Genomic DNA, 22,042 nt, shown 5'->3' on the forward strand with positions numbered 1-22,042 from the left:
AGTACAAATACATGTATGCGCAAATATTCCATTAGTTGTCAACTGCATTGACAGAGTATACCTTTTATAATAAATGAAATTCCTTTCCCTTAAGTATAATTTCTCTCATATGGCCGGCTGTGTAGCTGTGTTTCAACAGCGGTCGGTCCGTGTGGGGCAGGGAGTTCTACACGCAGATATTTACGCGATGCTACACTACTGAGCATATGCATAGACCTCTTACTAACGTTACGAAACCTCGCCCGATGTATAGTACGCGAACCTTTCCTTGAGCCCTGAGCCCCATAGTGCTGAATGGGAACTAGGGCTCAAGAAAAGGTTCGCGTACTATATGTAGCTCCAACTACACTATGCTCTGTTAGCTAGATTTGTAGCCCTCTCAAGTCCGATGGCATGCAGTCACCACTACGGTACTTGTTTGGTGGTCATCTTCTGTGTTCAGGGTTGCGGAACTGAAACCTGCCTCAGTCGGTAAGAATACAAGAGAGCTTACATGCAACAAATTCGGGTCATTGAATTTATTAAACACGTTGTTAAGGACACCGAACCTCGATACTGTGTTCTTTTACAGGGTATTTGAGAGATAAGAAACAATATTCTTTTCTACTGGTTACTGGTAGGACCCTACATACATGACAACATATTTTAAAGTTGAAAATTTGATGTTTGTAACAGAGGTAGTATTTAATGATGAACGACTTAGGACAGGGTCGGCCAACTGGCTGGGGTGTGATGTAAGAGAGACCGTGTGACGTCGGAGAGACCATGTGAAGTAAGAGCGCAGAAGGTGGGGAGCCGCTGTCATAGACTGGAGACGAAGAGACAGCCTCGCTTTGTAGTAAACACGTGAAGTGCCATACATGCTGATGGCTACGGCTTTTATAGATACTTTTCACAAAAAGCCACACAAATCCTTCTTATTTTAAAATTTATCTCTTAATTCTCTATCACACTGTAAATCTAATAACTCTGTGGGTCTAGATCAGGGCCATCCAAACAGCGCTCCCCGAGCACTAGCGCTCTGGCCGCGCTCCAAGCCAGTGCTCCGAGCGCTTTGAGGGAAGGTAGTTTCGGTAGTGGAGGGAGGAGCTTGGCTGGCTGAGCGAGTGGTCTGCCCGCCGGGCCGAAGAGAGCAGCCGATTTTTTAGTGTGCCACTGAGATTTTATGTGTTAAAAAAAACACAATTTGTAACACCACTACCGTGCCAACCACAGGGATGATTATGGTGATTTGACAGACGCCAGTCACCAATCGAAGTTGGAAGGATTGAAAGAAAATTTCAAGCAGCACTGTTCTGTATCGTTGTTTTAATTTTTAAATGCTTGTTTATAAACGGGAATGAATAAATGATTGAATTATCTGAAGAACACAAAAGTTGTGACTTACCGTATTTTTGTCTGACAGAAGATTGAGGAGAGTGAGGTTGGTGGACCCACTTTACGAACAAGCTACAAATGCTCGTCGCAAATTGCCAAAGCTGGGAAACCCTTCGCGGAAGGGAATGTAATCAACGAGTGCCTAATGGACGCGGCGGCATGTATTTGTCCTATGGAGCTATTTGAGAAATTTCCCAAAATATCTCTTTCTCCTCACACTGTGGCTCGCAGAATAGACAATATGGCCGTTGATATGGAACAACAATTAATGGAGAAAGCAGCAAATTTTGTATCCTTTTCCATCGCCCTCGATGAATCAACCGACATTGCGGACACAGCTCAGCTCGTTATTTTCATTCGAGGGTGGATGACGATATTCGGCTCACCGAGGATTTCCTAGACTTGGTAGCTCTCGAAGACACCACTACCGGTTTCGATATTTTCAAAGCAGTGGGGGGGGGGTGTTTTTGAGTCAATGGGATTAAAATGGGAGCGGTTCACGAGCGTAACGACGGATTGAGCATCTGCATTACGTAGTCTACGAACGGGGTCCCTCAGCTATGTAAAATTAAAAATGACTGAGAGCGGTACTACCCTAATGACGGCGATCCAGTGCTTGATACACCAGGAGGCAATCTGTGCAAAAGTCGCCAAGCTTAAAGACGTAATCGGAACAGTTGTGCGAGTGGTAAATTTTCTTCGATCCTATGGACTCACGCACCGTCAATTCAAAGAGTACCGGGCGAGTTGGCCGTGCAGTTAGGGGCGCGCAACTGTGAGCTGGCATTCGGGAGATAGTGGGTTCGAACCCCACTGTTGGCAGCCCTGAAGATGGTTTTCCGTGGTTTCCCATTTTCACACCGGGCAAATGCTGTGGCTGAACCTTAATTAGTACCTTAATTAATGCCACGGCCGCTCCCTTCCCATTCCTGGGCCTTTCTTGTCCCATCGTCGCCATAAGACCTACCTGTGTGTGTGCGACGTAAAGCAAATAGCAAAAAAAAAAAAAAAAAAAAAAAAAATCAAAGAGTTCTTGGATGACTTCGAAGTGGAGTATTTGGAATGCAATAGATACCTTTTATTTATTTAATAGTGCACAAATGTGCATTAAGAATACATTAATCTTTCGCATATTCTAGTAAAGATTTTGTTCTCTTGTTGCACTTGCTGAAATGATAGCGATCGAAATGTTTGTCACACAACATACACACACAATGTAGAGACGGTTCATGGAAGGTATCTATTCCATGAATAGATACCTTTTATGACACAAAAGGGCGGCCCAAAATTCTTTTGCGTAATCCTAAGTGGGTGGTGGACTGGGTCTTTTTAAGTGGCTTTACTGCCCATCTTGAACACTTCGCTTACCGAGCTCGATAGCTGCAATCTCTTAAGTGCGACCAGTATCCAGTATTCGGGAGATAGTAGGTTCGAACCCCTCTGTCGGCAGCCCTGAAGATGGTTTTCCGTGGTTTCCTATTTTCACACCTTAATTAAGGCCACGGCCGCTTCCTTCCCAGTCCTAGCCCTTTCCTACCTGATCGTCGCCATAAGACATATCTGTGTCGGTGCGACGTAAAGCCAATAGCAAAAAGAAAAAAACTTGGCTTCAGGGCGAAAAGCACAATATCTGCGATTTGGTGGAAGAAATTTAAGCGTTCAAAAGAAAATTGATTTTGTGGGAAAACCAGTTACGTGCAAGAAACACAGGACATTTTCCGTTGCTTGAAGCAGTGAAATAAGGTGTCGACTTTGATGAGTACTTGCAGGCAATTCGCCAATTACAAGAAGAATTTGAAAAGAGATTTTCAGAATTATCAGAACCCCAAGCGGTGTTAGATGTAATTGTTCGAACATTTTCTCTTAGTGCAGACAGTGCTCCACAGCTATTTCAATTAGAGTAGCTTGAACTGCAGAGCAATGTTCGTCTTAAAGACCGCTTTCTAATGTCACGAAGTTTGGAAGAATTTTATAGTGGCTTTCCGCAAGAAGAATACCCCCTTTTATATAAACATGCATGTAAAGTTCTGTCAATGTTCGGCTCAACGTACATTTGTGAGCGTTTCTTTTCAGTTCTTAAGCTTACCAAAAGTAAACATCGTGCAACGATGAGCGATAGAAACTCGCGTAATTGTTTAAGAATATTGGTATAATATTGGTAAAATTTTTAATTTTCCTCTCAGATATGTTCAAATTTCAGTTTTGAATAAATCGCATTACTGCATTCCTTACTTAACACTTGATTTCGTTTCCTGCATATTCCATACATCGGAGTACCTTTCGATTTGTATATGCGGTATATTGGTTATGGCAAAACAGCCTTATCAATATGATCAATATGATGTCAACAAACCCACAAAAGCCGACGGACGCACGACTGTGCGTACGTATCTGGTCAGCGCGGTCCGAACATCGTCTGTCTCAGGTCTCCTCGCTGCCACACTGTAGTGGTGGTAGGGGAAGGAGCGCTAGTCTGACTGCCCAGTGCTCCCCGAGCGCGGGCGCGCTCTCGGAGCGCAATAGCTGGATGGCCCTGGTCTAGATCAACGTTATTTGCAACAACTGAAAATGGCGTGGTTAAAAGTTGAATATAAGTTTCCAGACACTCCAAATTGTTAAATCTAGGATCAAATTCCGAAAAAGGTTTTTATTTTTATTTTGACATACCAATGAATATCCTCAGCCGTATAGTGTTAGTGGTACAGTAGATAAGTATGGACGAACCGGGCACATCACGGTGCGAGAAGCTATCTACGCATCCGATCTTTTTATCTTTATGGGAAGATCTATATTTATTTGTTGAAAATGATAGGAATGCTACAGCTAAATGTTTAGTTTTAGAAAAGAGCTACAGTATGTAAAAATATATAAATTACAACGCCACTACAGTTTGTATCACGCTGCAGATTATGATCAGTATCAAGGCGAGGAAAGGGTACGTGTAATTACAGAACTAGAGATAAATTAAATAACCATGTCGAGCATTCGATCAGTGAGTCAGCAGTTCGACTGAGTTATAAAATTTCATATTTAAATGCAAAGAAACTTAAACCGTTCAGTGGTGGTGAATTCGTAAAGGAATGTTTAATTCTAGCAGGTGAGGAGTTTTGTCTAAATATCATTTAAGAGTTCGAAGCTGCCGTACGAGCTTGTCCGCGCACACAGTGTCGACAAAAATTCAAGAACTATCTGATGATGTCCACCTACAATTATTAGAACTAACAAAAAGCTTCCGAGCATACTCCTTAGCAATAGACGAGGGCACAGATATTTCTGCCATGGCCCAGCTAGCCGTTTTCACACGAGGGGTTGACAAAAACTTTACAATTTGGGAGGAAATACTGGATTTAGTGCCTATGAAGAATACCACGAAAGGCATCGACATTTTCAACTGCATTGTAAGTGTTGTTGAAAATGCTTCTTTGCCATGGAACGAACTAGTTTCAATAGCAACAGATGGTGCACCTTCTATGTTAGGGCGCAATTCTGGAGTAGTTGGGCTCATAATAAAGAAAAAAAGGTTTCCCCGATTGCATAGGTTTGCAGCGAGAATGTTGAGTATTTTCGGTTCCACGTATGCCTGTGAACGAATCTTTTCTATTTTAAATCAACAAAACCAACACATTGAAGCCAGTTGTCAGACCAAGATTTGAAGTGTGCTCTTAAACTTAGTGTTTCCTCAAGCATTAACTCCAACTATTGCAAAACTAGTGAACGAAACTGACTACAAAAGTCAAGGAAACCCACGAGTGGCAACTGAGTATCGATATCATGAGATAAAACGTATGTTTTGAGTTTACAGATTACTCTCTGTACTATTTTTGTTGTAAAACTGTGCTGTTTTTCACTATTAGCCCTATTTTTTTTACAGTGGGTGATATTGTAAAACACAGCAATTTTGTATTCAATATCAGTTCCGAAGATTCACCGGAAAAAGCTAGTTTAGTTTGTATATGTTGAAATAAAGTTGCTTTATGACTTTTATGTTAATTCATAACAAAGTTACGTTACAATAAATTATGTGGAGAGAAATATGTACTACACATAACCGCATTGTACTACCTGCAGCCCTTGGGCCTCCCCCTAGGAATGACGTTGTGATTCCCCTCGCCCATCTAGCCTTCATTTCTCAGTTACAGTACTAAGTACTTCGTTTCGCTGCCCGAGCAGTGTGTGTGACGTGTTACCTGACATCACACGTACACGCAGTTGGCTGACCTTGATTTAGGACTTTGCTGACATACATCACAATAGTTTCCAGTGTCCGACTCGTTGACTGAATGGTCAGCGTACTGGCCTTCGGTTCAGAGGATCCCGGGTTCGATTCCCGGCCGTGTCGGGGATTTTAACCTTCATTGGTTAATTCCAGTGGCCCGGGGGCTGGGTGTTTGTGCTGTCCCCTACATCCCTGCAACTCACACACCACACATAACACTATCCTCCACCACAATTACACGCAGTTACCTACACATGGCAGATGCCGCCCACCCTCGTCGGAGGGTCTGCCTTACAAGGGCTGCACTCGGCTAGAAATAGCCATACGAAATTATTATTATAGTTTCCAGTGTGAACACGTCCACTTCTTTTATGCAGAAAGTTTTCATACAACTTACGGAAGCATTCTACATGATGCTGTGGTGTAGATGTGCACTTGAACTGTACATTAAGCATGCATACGTCCTGAAGCCGGAGTGAAGTGATATTTACAGCAGCAATGGAGAAAATACTGAGAATTTCTCTTGAACGTGAGCTGCTTATAGATGCCCATTTCAAATCTCTTAAATCAAGTAGAGATTTATGCGATATGATTTTTATTTACAAACTTGTAAATATCATCCTTGATAATCTGTATTTCTTTTCATTATTAAAATTCAATATCCCAAGGCGAAAACGCAGGTTGCATTTACGTTCTACTGTGAAAATGTGAAAACAGCCAGTTACAATAACTCATCACTTCACAAAATGTGCATTCAGTATATGAGAACAGCCTTGAAGTTTGAATAGTTATGGTAGGTTAGAAAATTTAAAAAGGGAAATGGATAGATTAAAGTTAGATGTAGTTGGTATAAGTGAAGTACGTTGGCAGGAAGAGCAGTATTTTTGGCCAGGCGACTACAGAATAAGCAACACAAAAGCAAACAGGGGAAATGCAGAAATATCCTTAATAATGAATAAGAAAGTAGGGCAGAGGGTGAACTACTACGTCCAGCTTAGCAGTCAAGATACGACACCGAACCAATGGCCACGGCAATGGCGCGTGTATGATTGCTAGTTCATCGGATGATGAAGAAATCGAAAGAATATATGAAGGGATAAAAGATTTAATAAAATATGTAAAAGGAGACGAGAATCTAATTGTGATGGGAGACTGGAATGCAGTGGTAAGCCAGGAAAAAGAAGGTAATGTAGTAGGACAATTCGGACTGGTGATGTAGGAATGATCATAATTTAGTCCTTACTAACACTCGGTTCAAACTCCATACACGTCACTGTACACGTGGACGAGACCTGGAGACACTGGAAGGTATCAAATAGACTTCATTATGATTAAGCAGAGTTTCAGAAACATGGTGCTAGATTGCAAGACCTTACCAGAAGCAGACGTGGACTCTGACAGTAACTTAGCGTCATGAAATGTCATCTGAAGTTGAAGAAATTGAAGAAAGCAATGCAAGAAGATGGGATCTAGAGAGGATGAAAAACGAGACTATGAGAGATTGTTTCAAGGAACATGTTGCAAAAGGACTAAACGAAAAGGCTGAAAGAAACATAATACGAGAAGAGTGGACAGTCATGAAGAATGAGATCAGTAGGGCTGCTGAAGAAAGGTTAGGGAAAACGGTAAGATGAAATAAGAATCAGAGTATAACTCGGGAGATACTAGACTTGATTGACGAAGAAAATACAAGAATGGAAAAAACGAGAAGAGCAGAAAAAAATACGGCGATTAAAGACTGAAGTAGACAGAAAATGAAAGACAGCTAAGGAAGAATGGCTGAAAAAGAAGTGTAAGGATGTTGAAGGTTATACGGTTGTAGGGAAGGTAGATAATGGATACAGAAAAATCGAGGAAACATTTGGAGAAAGGAAGACTAGGTGTATGAATATTAAAAGCTCACGTGGAAAATAACTTCTCGGGAAAGAAGACAAGGTAGAAAGATGGCAGGAAGGTATCCAACAACTAAAAATCCTATTTTTCTTACCCATCTGCGTTATTATCCGACGTACGAAAAAATACGTACGTGGTACAAAGGAACGGAAACGGAAATAACATTTTCTTAAACGTTTGTTATATACAGTCTTTTGATAGAACTAATGTCAACGAAAATATTTGAGAATTATATTCCTATAAATACCAACTCTAACTGGTATGATACCATGTCATCATATGCACGTGATAACACAATCCTGAGTGAGTAGATATCAAATAATTAGTTTGGTTGAAATAAGTCCACCAGTCTTCCACTTTTAGGAATATACAGACAGACACACAGGCACCAAAGGAAAGGTTCTACCTCATGTTTCCTCGATGTTCAGATACACTAGGTGGGGTTAATTTTCAAGCAGAGAGAAATATTATGCATTCTCTGATTTTCTCCTGTTATGTATCCTTCAAATAACTGTAGGTGTGCGAGGGTGTCCGTCACTGGCTACAGAGCATAAAGCCCGCAGAAAATAATATTTTTCTACGTAATTTAAAGAGTAAACGAAATCATATACAAAACAGAAATTACTTAAAATGAAGGGACGTTTCACATACAGTCCACAGATTTTACACATAATCGATAGTGTAAGAGTAAATTGAAAAGAAATCTCTTCTTCTCTTCCTATAAACCCCCAGTCTGTTCAGTGATTTTTGAACAATATGCGTATTAGAACCTGCTCCTGGATGAGTATACTCCAAACATGAGGTTCGGTCGAGATATAATCAATAGTGTAAGGAAACATTGAAAAAAATCTCTTCTGATCTTCCTATAAACTCCCAGTCTGTTTAGTGATTTTTTAATAACATGTATATTTAAACCTGCTCCTGGATAAGTACACTCTAAATATGACGTTTGGTCGAAATATAATCAATAGTGTTAGAGAAAACTGGAAAAACGTCTTCTGGTCTTTCTGTAAACCCCCAGTGTGTTAAGTGATTTCTAAATGACATGCATATCACATCCTGGTCCTGAATGAGTAGACTCTAAATATGAAGTATGATCGACATATAATCAATAGTGTAAGAGAAAACTGAAAAACCTCTTCAAATCTTCCTATCAATCTCCAGTCTATTCGGTGATGTTTAAATGATATGCATATCGAAGCCTGCTCCTGGATGATTAGACTCCAAATATGAAGTTTGGTTGAGATCTATTCAGCCGTTTACCCGTGATGGTGGATCAAACACACAAGCAGACAGGCAGACAAACAAACAGACACGAGAGCTAAAAACTACTGATATGATCTCAGGTTAACCTGAAACGTAAAATACATATGAAAATCCGGCGAAATAAATAACATTGCAGACAGCGGCCCCTAGAATTTTATTTATGAGGTTATTAACAAAAGAATGTAAAGACAAGTTGAAGCTGAGTTGAGGGAAGACAGTTTGGCTTCGGAAGAAATATAGGAACACGTGAGCAATTCTGACTTTTAGTATGATCCTAGAGGATCGAATTAAGACGGATAAGCCCACGTACATGGCATTCGTAGACCTGGAAAAGGCATTCGATAATGCCGATTGGACAAGTTCTTTGAGATTCTGCAGGTGATCGGGATCAGGTACTGAGAAAAAAGTCCGGCTCCATGGCTAAATGGTGAGCGTGCTGGGTCCCGCTTTCGAATCACGGCAGGGTCGGGAATTATAACTATCATTGGTTAATTTCGCTGGCAGGGGGCTGGGTGTATGTGTCGTCTTCATCATCATTTCATCCTCATCACGACGCGCAGGTCGCCTGCGCGAGTCAAATCAAAAGACCTGCATCTGGCGAGCCGAACATGTCCTCGGACACTCCCGGCACTAAAAGCCATACGCCATTTCATTTCACCGAGAAACAAGAACAATCTGTACAAAAATCAGTCTGCAGAGATAAGAATCGAGGGCTATGAAAAAGAAGCAGCAATACAGAAAGGAGTGAAGCAAGGCTGTTGTTTGTCCCTTCTTTTCAATGTTTATATAGAACAGGTGGTAAAGGAAATCACAGAGGAATTTGGAAAGGGAACCACAATGCAATCAGAGGAAATCAAAACTCTGACATTTGCTGATAATACTGTTATTTTATCTGAGTCTGCAAAAGATCTGGGAAAATTCGTGATGGTACGGACACAGTCTTGGAGAAGGAGTACAAGATGAAAATAAATAAATCCAAAGCGAAAGTAATGATGTGCAGTCGAACAAAGCCAGGTTATCCAGGAAAAATTAGACTAGGAAATTAAGTCCTAAAGGAAGTTGATGAATACTGTTTCTTGGGTAGTATTGTAGAATAACTAATGATGGAAGAAGTAACGACGACATAAAATGCAGACTAGCATAAACAAAGGAAGGTCTCTCTTAAGAATAGAAATTTACTCACTTGGAACATTGATATAGGAATTAGAAAGATGTATTTGAAGATTTTCATTTGGAGCGTGACATTGTATGGAAGTAAAACATGAACGATAACTGCCTTAGAAAGAAAGATAAGAGAAGCTTTTGAAATGTGGTGTTACAGAAGGATTAAATAATAATAATGTTATTTGCTTTACGTCCCACTAACTACTTTTACGGTTTTTGGAGACGCCGAGGTGTCAGAATTTTGTCCCGTAGTTCTTTTACGTGCCAGTATATATACCGACACAAGGCTGACGTATTTCAGCACTTTCAAATACCAACGAACTGGGCCAGGATCGAACCTGCCAAGTTGGGGTCAGAAGGCCAGCGCCTCAACCGTCTGAGCCACTCATCCCGGCACAGAATGATGCTGAAGGTGAGATGGGCAGAGTAAATCACGAATGAAGAGATACTGAATCGAATTGATGAGAGAACGATTTGGGGAAATTTGACCAGAAAAAGAGAGAGAATGATAGGAAACATCTTAAGACACCCAGGACTTTTTCAGTTGGTTTTTCGAGGGAAGTGTAGGTGGTAAGAACGGCAGGGGTAGACCAAGGTTTGAACATGACAAACATATTAGAGTAGAAGTAGGAGGTAGTAGTTACGTAGAAATGAAATTATAAGCACACGATAGGGTGGCATGGAGACATGCATCAAACCAGCCTCCGGACTGATGACTCTAATAATAATAATAATAATAATAATAATAATAATAATAATAATAATAATAATAATAATAATTGTACCAGGGGTTCGCCTTCCCCGACTATTTAAACTGTGCGTCTTTCCCACGTTCATCTATGCCAACGGACTTGCACTTTTAAACTCCCAAAACTTTCTTTTTCTACGGTTAGATGGTTCTACCATCGATTTGTTAGCGCACTCTTATGACTATTAAGACACAAGCTAATTAACAAGGAAATGTTTGTTTTGGGAGTTGGTAAACCTTTTCTTTTAGGATTTTTAAATGTACCAATGTTGTCAAAACTTCAGCTGGTCCCTCCTCTATTGTAATCTACCTAACAGATGCTTGTAAATATGTTCTCTAGCCAATCAAACCCAGGGGTGTGTAGGGGAATTCAGTGTATAAGCAAAGTATAGTTCAATTTAATCTGGAAGCTTCCCCTACGGAACTATAAAAGCAGGGCACTTTAGGGTCGTCTTGTCTGAATGACTCCACTGCTTGAGAGTGCGACTTGACGGAGGCTTATGGAGACAAGGGCGCAGCCTGCTTGAGGAACACCCAGCGATACAAGGTAATGGCAGAATTTACCTAAACATGTGGTAGCGACTGCCGGTATCTTGAGGGGAAGGTTTCAGCCGTTTTCTTTTAATGTATTTTTTTTATTTGGTGGTTTAAATGTAGGATTTTCGGCGAAGCCTTCGGACTCTAGTTCTATTCCCTACTGGGAAATATGTCATGTAAGGGAAAAACGATTGGTGACCCTCTGTCGTCTCTCATTCATCCTTTCAATTGGGTGACAAAATTTTTGAAACTGTAATTTTGGTAAATCTTGTCTCGGTTTTATATGTTCCTTCTTTAGTCGCCCTTTGTAGTATAGGATTAGCCTCGGTGTCATTGGGCCTTTAAGCCTACCTAGGTTTCCAGAAATTTCTATAAGGAGTGCTGGTGTTTCGCCTCCTAGCCTTTTGTTAATGGCCAGTTATATGCGACCTTTCCTTTTTACTCGTATGGCCGTGCAGTATTGATAATTATGCCCCTGTTTATTCTGTATCATTCATAGGGTAACTTTCTTCGTGATAGTTCCCTTTGGGAAAAGTGTCTAACATTACTGTTGAACAATGACAAGCCCAACATGAGGCAGCCACGTATGAAAATTTTGAAGAGGGGTTACCCGATAGGTTGCCTAGTGTAATCTTACGTGCGTCCTTGCCTCTTCGAGGCTAGACTCTTGTATTTTGAAGCTCAGACTCCTGTGAAGTGTACCTGCTCGGAGCAAATCTTTCTCTTTCCAAACATTGTACCTATCCGGAGCAATAATGCTCTTCTCTAAGCAATTTAACGACTAAGTAATTATCTCAAGTTTTTGAATCTGACTTCAGGACTTCTAAGTCAAAGATATTGTTAGAGCTGACGAGCTCGTTATTAACCTTTTCAATTGTTCTGTTATGCTATTAGATTTTCTATCTCTGAATTTTAAAAAGGAAAGAAATACAATTTCCAAATTTAGTTATGTTAAAAGTGGTTCTACGTAATCCCTTGTCCAGCCATTCAACCCAGGCGCTTCCTATTCCGTGTGAATCACGGAAACTCAGGAACAATAACAACAACAACAACAATAATAATAATAATAATAATAATAATAATAATAATAACAGTCTCAAAAGTTAAATTTATGGGTGAGATATAACAACCTTTTAAAAGAAAAACAGATGTCAGACAAGGTGATGACTGATCTCCACTCCTTTTCAACTGCATCTTGGAAAAAGTTGTGAGAATTTGGAACGAAAAACAGAAGCACCATAATATATTACCACTTATGCTGGGGAGAAAGAACAAAGGTGTTGCAATAAATTGTCTAGCATTTGCAGATGATTTTGTCATGCTCTCTGAAAGCCTGACTAATGCAGCAATACAACTAAATCTTCTGGAAGAGACAGCCAACATGGCAGGCTTAAGAATTTAGGCAGAGGAAACAAAATTCATGACGATTATAAAAAAATGCTCCAAAATAGCTAGGAACAGATGTTGGTTCAATCGAAAGGGTAAAGCAATTCAAATATTTGGGGGAAACAATTCAAGAAAATGGTTTGGAAAAATCTGCTATAGAGGCAAGGATACACAAAATAGAAAGAGCATATGGTATAACAAAAAAATACATACAACAAAAAATGTTTATCTAAGAATATTAAAATAAAGCACTACAACACAGTTGTGAAACCAGAATGCTTATATGCCAGTGAGTGCTTAGTAATCAATTATAAACTTGAAAGATTCGAAGTACTAGAAAGAAGAATTATAAGAAAAATATTAGGCCCTCTAAAAACTGCGGAATTTTGGAAATTAAGAACGAAATTGATCAGAACACACAAAACATATCTGTAACAGTACGGAAGAGGAGATTGGTATTTTATGACATATTTATAGAATGGACGACAGTAGACTAACCAAAAAGATCTTCACGTATCTTTGGAAGAAAAAGTCATCAACCACCTGGATTCAAGAGATCAAAAAAGTCTTGGAAAGAAAAAACATTAGAGAAGAGGAAGTAATGGAAAGAGAAATTTTCAGGAAGAAAGTTTTAAAGATGGAAGGATTCCAAAGAAAGGAGGCAAAAAAAGCAAGCACAAAGTGGTCTGAAGAAAGAAAAATGAAACATAGTGAAACAATGAAGGAATATTGGAAGAAAAGGAAGGAACAACAATAAAGGATAAAGAATTGAAATTGGAAAGTGTTCCCTAGTAGGCCTTAACGCAAGAATAATAATAATAATAATAATAATAATAATAATAATAATAATAATAATAATAATAATAATAATATAAATCATCTCCGACTACTTTGCTAAATGGTCAACGTTTCGGTTCAGAGAATCCTGGATTCGGCAGTTCCGGGAACTGTAACTAGATCTGCAAGAATTCCTTCACCGAAACTAATTGTTTGTCTTAATAGGCCTACACATCTCTTCATTTTCACACTACGCACCACGCTGCCGACCAGCACAGAAACACGTTATAATAGCCTACATCCCTACACACAAGGGATTGGCTTTAAGAAGTGTATTATGTAATTAAACTGGGACAAGTACATAGAGAAGCTCACTTTAATATTAGGTCAGTCATTATTTGCTAGCATTTTCAACGCATGGCGATGTACAGAAATATAATCAAATAAAACTCCTCTTATGAGAATGTACTGTAATACGCATCACCATACTAAAACGTCTAATACAGCGGCAACTTCTTACATTTCACCATGAAAAGGAACGTTTGAATAGAATTATCGCCAAGTTACTGAATATTCCTCGAAGTACGATTTAAGACACAATAAGAAGATATATTCCTTAAGAGAGGATAGAATCACTGCCGCAAAATGGTCAACTAATGAAGTTCACTTAACGAGAAAGACGTTTGATGGTAAGGAAGATGAGAAACTTTAGGAATTATCAGCGCCCGAAACTGCAGCAGAGTTGCTACAAGAAACAGGTTCATTCTGACAGTATTCGAAGTGTTCTAGGAATTGAGGGTTGTAATGGTAGAATTCCGAGGCAAAAGCTAATTCAATGTCTTCCAGTCAAGAGAGGAGAGCACTCGTCTGGCGCAAAGCGAAGAGCTCAAGAAAAGGAATCAGCAACAGGTTGTGAAACACAGTGGCGTTGGTGTTATTGCGTGGGAGTGTATAGCGTCAACCAGGATAAGAGAAATGACTTTTGCTGAAGACACTGTGGATAACTGAATATTTTAAAGACTAACTTGTACAAAAGTGCATACAAGCTTGGAATAAGGCAGACCGTGGAATTCTGCCAGAATAACGATCCTAAGCATAAGGTTCACGTAGTGAGAGAAAGGGTTTTGTACAACTGTCCGAAAGTTACAGACACCCTACAAAAATACCCAAACCTCGAACGGTTTTACAATTTTAGGGACGAGCTGAACAACAGAATTAGAATTAGAAAAGCGCCCATCATCTCTACGGAACACCTGAAAAGGAGACTGCATGGCGAATGGACACTTCTTCCGAGTACACCAAAAAACCATCATGACCATTCCACAGCGTTTGAAAGAAATGATAAAACGCAATAACACCACAATGTACTGAACTAGCGTCCTGTGGCTCAATATATAATGAGATATATATTTTGTGAATAGAATATAATAGAATACTCCCATCTCCTAGTTTCGGATCACCTGAAACTGGGGAGAGAGCATTTATTGCAATCCATTTTTGTACATACATTTAATTTTCCTTGGTACATATTTTTGTAAATTGTATATATTACTACATTAAGTTGTACTTAACCCCAATAGTGTTTACTGCCTCTACTACTAATTATTACCTTTTTTTCCTTTTGTCCTAGATGTTAAACAATGTTATATATTCAAGCACCCTTCATTAGATAAGCGCTAGTTTTGTTTTCTGGACTTTTCTTTGCCAAAAATTTTCAGAATACAGAAAAATGTTGCTCTTCTTCCCGGTGCAATCCACTCTTTATTTTAGAAGTGAAGCTTTCACGGTGTGTAGAATTATTTATTCTTCTTCCTGGTTGAAACGTGTTGTAGTTTTCTGTACAGTCCGTACAGTTTGCCGACGTTTCGAATACATAGCAGTATTCTTTGTCAAGACGACTGAAATACCCCTACTCGAACTGAGGTAATCAGTCTCCCAGGCAGCAATAACAGTTCAATTTTAAATTCCATTTTCTGCAATATTAAGCAGATCTTATGATGCTCCTTTGCATACCAACTGATGTTAGAGAGAGTAGAAGGATGTCCTCTGAGAAAACCACGCCAAGAATGTATTTACTGTTAAGACATGGGCTTGTTATATTCTCGTTCCCTTCATTATCCAAAATACCGTTAATAAACATAATTAACAACATTTGTGATAAATTGCAGCATAACAGTTGAATGAATCGCTTCTACCATTAATCATTCCTTTATTTTATTCGTGCATTTAACCTCTGAATACAGTTCTTCAATGGGGTTAATCATTTTGACACCCCTGTCCTAGACAACCTCGCAGGACCGCCGATCTGCTGACAGAATCAAACGCTTTCTGTAAATCTATAGCTGTAATATATAATTTACCACCTGTTCTCTGTAAGTATTAATTTTTTTAATTACAAATATATTATCCGAAGTTGTCATCCCTTTCCTGAAACCGGACTGGTACAATGAGAGTACAAAGTAATCCCCTGTCCATTTCATGAGTCTTTTTGCTTATATCCCAGTACGAGCTTCTCGACTAACTGGTCTCTTCCGAGCTGTCACTGGAGAGATGGCGTGAAATGACATTGGTAGACGAATAAGTTTGAGTGGTTACCTTGAAAGTAGGAAAGATCACAATATGAAGATAAAGTTGGAATTCCAGAGGATAAATTGGGGCAAATAATCGTTTATAGGAAGGGGAGTTAGGGACTGGAATAACTTACTAAGGGAGAGTTTAATAAATTTCAAATTTCGTTTCAGTCATGTAAGAAAAGGCTAGGAAAACAACAATACGGAATCTGCCACCTGGGCGACTACCCTAAATGCAGATAAGTAGTGATTGATTGACTGATTGATTGATTGATTGATTGATTCATTGATTGATTGACAGATAGCTCGTTGCATGCACTACAGAAAGATATCATTCGTTTCATTCCCACTTCCAGTTCTGAGAGAGGGGTTACGTTACCCACCATTTTGCCTGTCTCCAACTGGATCATAGTTGTGGTTCGGTTCACGAGAAATTCACTCACGTCCTTTTAAATTGCGCTATAATTTGTTAATTTTCTTCTTGCTGTAGTTTCCTAGATGTTACGTTTTCCGTTACTTATAGCTGTAATTTTTGTTACCTTCTGAGAGTATCTGTGCAACAACCTGGGCCCGCTGGTTGGGGCGTAGGATATGTCTACGTTATCCCCTGCCTGTCGTAAGAGACCACTATAAGGGGTGACCCTAAGCTCTAAACTTGAGACCGCGGTGCCCACAGCCATGTCTGACATTGCTTCCATGAACTTCTACCAGCTTCAACACATTCATCTTTCTATCGGACCTCACTTAGTCAACCCTTGTAGTCTTCCGATCCAGACAGTATTTAGGTTGCGAGACCTAGGCAAACTTTAAATTTTCATAGCTCCCTGAACACAGGATATAGATGCCCATTTCTTACTCTTATCTGACCCCAACGTTGTTAGGTTTGTGAGACCTATGGAGTGTACTTGACCCGGTTTTACGACCGAATGTCCTACACGACACCAACCCTGTGTAGAAGGATGTGTTGAATTATTACGTGTTTCTGCCGTAGAGAGAGAGAGAGAGAGAGAGAGAGAGAGAGAGAGAGAGAGAGAGAGAGAGAGAGAGAGAGAGAGAGAGAGAGAGAGAGAGAGAGAGAGAGAGAGAGTGTGTGTGTGTGTGTGTGTGTGTGTGTGTGTGTGTGTGTGTGTGTGTGTGTGTGTGTGTGTGTGTGTGTGTGTGTGTGTGTGTGTGTGCGTGCGTGTGTGTGTGTGTGTGTGTGTGTGTGTGTGTGTGTGTGTGTGTGTGTGTGTGTGTGTGTGTGTGTGTGTGTGTGTGTGTGTGTGTGTGTAATATTTGAATATCCGAAACAGAACTCCATAAACTAAATATTATTGATTTTATGTCCCAATAACTACTTAAAAGTTTTCGGAAACACCGAGGTGGCATAATTTTGTCCTGCAGCAGTGAAGTGCTAGTAAACCTACTGCCTAGAGGCTTAGTACCTGAACACATTGAAATATCGCTCCTACTGTCTGAGGTAAACAGCTCGATTCGCAACTGAAGGCCGTTACACTGGTTACTCAGTCATACACTGCCGATCTTTACGGTGTTGATCCGTACATTTATTATTATTATTATTATTATTATTATTATTATTATTATTATTATTATTATTATTATTATTTGATATGCTTTGCACAGCTCATGTTTTGTTCTTTCTCTTCTATTGTAATCACGTTATTTATTCACTTATTTATTTATTTATTTATTTATTTATTTATTTATTTATTTATTTATTTATTTATTTACCGTATTTATTTACCGTATTTATTTATTTATTTATTTATTTATTTATTTATTTATTTATTTATTTACCATCCCGTTATTTATGCGTCATTTTCATCTTTTATGCTTTCTCACAGACCACAAAGACCATATCCCTGAACACAGCAACTTCTCCAGATCCTGTGTACGGTGATTCAGAGAAAATTCACGTTTGTTTACCAATATTTTTCATGTCGTTGTGAAAACACATCTTTAGATTTCTCCGTTCCATGGATTTCGCCGCGCATTGCACACATACAGACAAACACTTCCGGATATCACGGACTGACTAAGTATGGCTCCTCGTGTCTGCGACTGGAAATGGCTTCCTGCACCATGGACTTAAAATATCTCCTTGACTTGTATTACCTATCCTATGTACGTTGCCTAACGACAGTGAATCTATGTATTTAATCTTGGTGACAGCACGCTGGATTAACATATCCCAACACACGTTTTCCGATGGTTTTTCGTTCATAACTCACCAACGAAAGCAAAAATGAAAAATCCGGCTTCGAGGTGCATTCGGACCCCGAACCATCTACCTATATTAAAAATGTCAGATTTCTGCGTGTTGTAGATTTGGCAGGGTATCGTGTACACATACACAGACAAACACACAGACAGACGGGAAACATTTCCTTTTATTATTATTATTATTATTATTATTATTATTATTATTATTATTATTATTATTATTATTATTATTATTATTATTATTATTATTATAGATAAATCTTACTAAGTATATCCAACAGACTAATGCCCCTATAATTATTTGTATTGGATCTCTCTCCATTCCTTTTGTATATGGGACATATTATTCCTTCTTGCGAATATATATTTTGTGACCTAATATTAAAGTGGTGTGTATTTTACTTCCTAAACATTTACAAATGAATATTGACGGTTTATTGTTTATTTTGTTCACTTATATTGTTACACGTTATATATGAACGTGCTATATTATACGTAAGTGCAAGTTAGGCTTGTTTTAGAATAACTTTATATACCATACATGAACTGTATATTTTATCTGAACTGACCGAGTATTAACGTTAGTCTCTGCTTGTGCGACACAGATATCGCACCCGTGACCCAATCAGGGTGTGGGAAACGCGGCGAAGATACAATTAAAATATATATACGCTACGAATCCGAAACCTTACACGAAGCGAACGCTTTTGTATTCTAATACCAGTCACTCATGTATATATTAATCGTTACAAGGCATAAGTTGTCACGCAAAATACAGATATACAGCCAAAATATGTTCGTTTACGACCACGTTCTCCGAAGCCTGAAAAGGAAGCAAAAACAACTTATTGCAACGATGTCTGGGAAAGCTGTATTAAGGCAAAATCCCACGAACGATTTAAATCGTAATTGCAGAAAATGCCTCCACCTGGCAGACGAGTATTTTGTGGCTGCGGTCACGAGCCTTGGGCAACATCTCTCTTCATAATATGATCACAGTAAACAGTCACCTCTGATTGTGACCACATTTCTCAGGTCAACAGTCTTGGGAAAGCTCTACATTTCAAAATGTAGTTATATTCCCAAATGAGACAACAGTAATACACATTACATCTGCAGGCTCTTCGACTACATTTTTATTTATTTTTTAAGTGCTATTTGTTCGGGGCGTCGACCTAGAAAGATCTTTTGCCCCTACTTGCACCATATGTGAGGAACCTGCGTGTAATTTGTAAATGGCCGAAATGTAAAGTGTTGAATGTGAGGAAAGGAACGTTAAGGGCGATACAAACACCCAGTCCCCAGGCCAAGGGTATTAATTTACAATTAAAAACGTTTGACCCGGCCGGGAATCAAACCCGGGCCGCAGGGTGACAGGCGGACGCGTTGCCCCCTACACCGCGGAGCCGGACTTCGACTACATTAACTGCCGTGCTCAGTGACTCAGGCGGTAACCAAGTTCGTGGGTGCGATCTCGGGTCAGTCCAGTTGTAGATAATATAATAAATTCACTGTCGTTAAACAACATAAAGTTGTAATTAACAAAGTTGATTATGTAGTAAAATAACTGCATCCCTTATATACAGTTACGGAAATAAGTAATCTCACACATGAATTGCCGAAGTCGCAGATAGTAGATAATATGCATGTGCAAGGACGCAGAGCACTGTTTACAAGTCGGCGCAGACCGGCGGGCTAGTATTCGCTGTGAGTCGACCATTATCATAATTCGTGTCAAAATGCACGTGAAAAGAAGAAAGAAAACGTGTTTCATGTCAACAGCAGTAAAATCGAATGATTGTAAGTGAACAGCTGCGGTAAGAAAAAAAACATGCCATCGCGGCGAGCATCGAACATTCACGGGTTCACGAGCGAGCACGCTACCACTGAGCCAACCAGACACTCAGCGTAAAGCCATACGTGAATTATTTACGTAAATGTCTCGCTCTCAAAGTAGACGTTACATTGCCTTCTTTCGAAGAGACGTGATCTACTTAGCATTCGTGGTGACGATAGAACGCCGGTTTAATGTCTCGCTCTCAAAGTAGACGTTACATTGCCTTCTTTCGAAGAGACGTGATCTACTTAGCATTCGTGGTGACGATAGAACGCCGGTTTATGGATGTGATAATGAGATGTGAAAATCGTCATTATGCTAATAGGATCCTCTTTCTGCTATGTACACAGTCATTGAATTCGAGAATACGTGCACGTCAGACCCGTATTTCTATTTTGTGCGGTCGGCGGACAGAGGACACGCTCGAAAATTAATTCTACGCCAAGGCCGGCAAGCACTACAGTATTCCCCCAAGCACAGTTGCTTGGAAATCTGAACATGTTATAAATTGTGGGGTGGTCACAATGCGCCTTATGCCTGGACGTTGTTCCACACGGGAGCAGAACGATATCATTCGCCGAGCTCATGAAAAGAACCCGTTCAGCTCGGCGAGTTGGCTAAGGGCAGCAACAGAATTTCCTGACACTCTTCGAAGGGTGGAGAATCGTTTGAGAAGTCGTAATTTTCGAAGTCGGAGAGCTGTTGAGGAGGAGGCCATGATAGAGGAGCACGCTGTGGACTGTGAAGCCTCTGCCGTCGGTTGGGAGAACGTATATTGAGAAAGAGTCATCATCTGCGACGATACATGTATCTCAACTAACTGGCAGTGACCTGTCAAAATGTATCGTGCGTCTGGGGCTGTACCTTAACTAAGGCCACGGCCGCTTCCTTCCAACTCCTAGCCCTTTCCTATCCCATAGTCGCCATAAGACCTATCTCTGTCGGTGCGACGTAAAGCAACTTGTAATTTCCCGCCGAGAACATACAGCAAAGGAACGGAAGAAGGAAAAGAAACTCCTAACAATTTCACGTAGGTTCACCAACTATACGTGGATGTTGACTCACGTTAAGGGCTGCCGATATATTCGACCATTAGGTCCATGAACTTACATGTCGAATCTCAGCCAGTAGCTATGTGCGAGTGTAATTATTTGGGCCTAGGATTTGGACAGATGCTATGTGACTTGAAACATGTAGAATTTGGTTGCTCTCTCAAAATGAAGTTTACATAGCAGATTCAATTTCGAATAAACCTTCAATTAAATATTTCAAAGGCCGTCAATGTGCATGATGAAAGAACAGCTTACTGGTAACCATTCAATTACATACCAAGGATTACTCAAATTGTCATCCCTATTCTGAAGCCTGGAAAGGACCCTAGTGACCTTTCTTCTTATAGAGCAATTGCTCTTTCCTCCTGTCTGGTCAAGACTCTGGAAAGTTTGGTGAAAACACGACTCGAGTGGTGGTTAGAACACCAGCAGCTGCAGTATAGATTCCGCGGTGGGAAAGAAACATTGGACCATCTCAGTATATTCACTTCTGCAAATAGAACATGCTTTCGCGATTAATGGATACCTTACGCTCTCTCACTGCATATCAGCTCAGCTTATGATAACGTCAGTATACCAGTTCTCTCAGTAAGTTCCAAACATTCCATATCCATCCAGTTTTTATACAGGGTCTTCAGATATTCTTACAAGAACGATATTTCTAAGTACTAGATGGACATAGTCGTTTGCATGGCCCTCGTCACGTGTGTAAAGGTCTGCCACGGGGCGCTATGCTCAGCCCGCTTTTGTATACACTTTATACTGCTTATCTTGAGCATCTGTTTAGCCCCTCGATTCACGTTTTACAATATACGGATGATGTGTGTATTTACACTGCTTCCTCTAGCTTCGAGGTTACATCTCTTTATTTACATTATGTGGCCTTCTATCTGGCAAAATGGTTGCATAATAATGGACTTGAAATGTCTCCATCGAAATTTACTGTGGTGACTTTTACCAGGAAGAGGACTTTGCCTCAGCTTGGTGATATTCATT

At 39.9% G+C, this 22,042-nt stretch overlaps 1 protein-coding gene across 2 annotated transcripts in view; it reads right to left on the reverse strand.

Moving 5' to 3' along the window:
* The window catches only part of LOC136864578 (obg-like ATPase 1), a 481,779-nt gene that overhangs the window by 269,548 nt on the left and 190,189 nt on the right, over positions 1-22,042 (reverse strand). The gene's annotated exons all lie outside the window — the stretch shown is intronic.

The sequence above is a fragment of the Anabrus simplex genome, chromosome 2 (genome assembly GCF_040414725.1).
Source record: "Anabrus simplex isolate iqAnaSimp1 chromosome 2, ASM4041472v1, whole genome shotgun sequence".
Classification (NCBI taxonomy): Eukaryota; Metazoa; Arthropoda; class Insecta; order Orthoptera; family Tettigoniidae; genus Anabrus; species Anabrus simplex.